This window comes from Mobula birostris, chromosome 2 (assembly GCF_030028105.1).
Source record: "Mobula birostris isolate sMobBir1 chromosome 2, sMobBir1.hap1, whole genome shotgun sequence".
Taxonomy (NCBI): domain Eukaryota; kingdom Metazoa; phylum Chordata; class Chondrichthyes; order Myliobatiformes; family Myliobatidae; genus Mobula; species Mobula birostris.
Genome location: NC_092371.1, coordinates 73,615,099 through 73,616,599, shown reverse-complemented (window position 1 = coordinate 73,616,599; position 1,501 = coordinate 73,615,099). Strand labels below are relative to the sequence as shown.

Below are 1,501 nucleotides of genomic sequence, written 5' to 3'. Positions count from 1 at the left end.
CTCTGTCAATGATGTCAATGACCCCGCCGCCCCACCCCCCGCAGAGCCCAATGGTCCTGGAACACCTCTATGGTCGCTGTGTTCCTTCTCAATATTTACCCGGGCATGAACATACCCCCTAAACATTGCTAGGTAGACTGCCCAGGCAGATCCTGACGCCACCTTGTTTCCAAGACCCACGGATGGCTGACTTCGCCAGACTCAGGAGCAAGTTGACAAGGACATCCTCATCCCTCCATGCCCCCCTCCTTACTGGATGACCATATAGAAATAGGGTGGGGCTAAAATGCAACCAGAAGGCGAGAAGCAGCCCAAAAAACCTACGGTATCCGGTATTCCCAGGCGTTATCCCATCCAAGTACTAACCAAGTCTGAGCCTGCTCAGCTTCCGAGATCAGACGAGATTGGGCGTTTTCAGGCTAGTATGGCAGTAAGGACTTTCCCCCAGGCGCAGTGAGCGAGAGAATGCCGTGTGGAGACACCTTCTCCAGCAGCAGCAGGTGAGAAGCCGGTAGACAGCGCTGAACAATTGCTCGCCTTCCGAACTCGCCTCATTGATTTCAGTCTTCTGCTGAGGTAAAAATCAGATCAACCACAGATTTTGTTGCATCCTGATGTATTTGTCATTTTTTTGGTGGGGGGGGGTGCGGCTTGACAGCGTAGTAGTTGGCACAGAACTTTACAGTACTAGTGACCTGTGTTCAATTTCTGCCGCTGCCTGTAAGGAGATTTTTCATTCTTCCCGTGAAAGCGTGGGTTTCCTCCAGGTGTTCTAGTTTCCTCCCACAGTCCAAAGACATACTGGTTGGTAGGTTAATTGGTTATTGTAAAATGTCCCATGACTAGGCTCGAATTAAATTGTAGGATTGCTGGATGGTGTGCTCGTAGGTCTGGAAAGGCCTGTTCTGCACAATAAATTATAAATAAAAAATAAAAAAGAAATGTTCTATGGAGTCAAGAATGAGACATAAAACTTATTGCTTGCAGTTTTAGTAAGAGTTACATGAACAAAGAATCAACAAAGAAGAGCAAAGGAAAAAGCATTCGGTGTAATCTCCTATTCTCCTAGAGGTGGAAATTATTCCAGCGATAACAACTAACCTTTGGAATAGCCAGGTTCAGGTGGTGTGACATTAGCTACAGAAAACTAAGAGAACTACAGAAGCAAATATACCATAATTGCGGGAAAATTCATAAAAATTATATGTTTATGGGTGATAATATAAAAATATGAGCAAACATAGGAGAGTTAAACTACTAGAAAAAAATACAAGGTTCTATACACTAATCCAACAATTTAATGGATGAAGGCACAGGCGCTCTCCTGGCCTGTTATCTGATGTCCTTGAGGAAAACCTGGTCTTGGCAACAATGGTAGGTTATAAATGGGCCTCTGGGAAATGATAAACACAAGAGATTCTGCAGATGCTGGAATTCCAGAGCAACACACACAAAATGCTGGAGGAACTTAGCAGGTCAGGCAGCGTCTATGGAAATAAAT

General features: G+C 44.9%; 1 pseudogene; it reads right to left on the bottom strand.

Annotated features, from left to right (window-relative positions):
- Positions 1-317: 317 nt before the first annotated feature.
- On the bottom strand, positions 318-436 carry LOC140194314 (5S ribosomal RNA; annotated as a pseudogene).
- Positions 437-1,501: the final 1,065 nt, after the last annotated feature.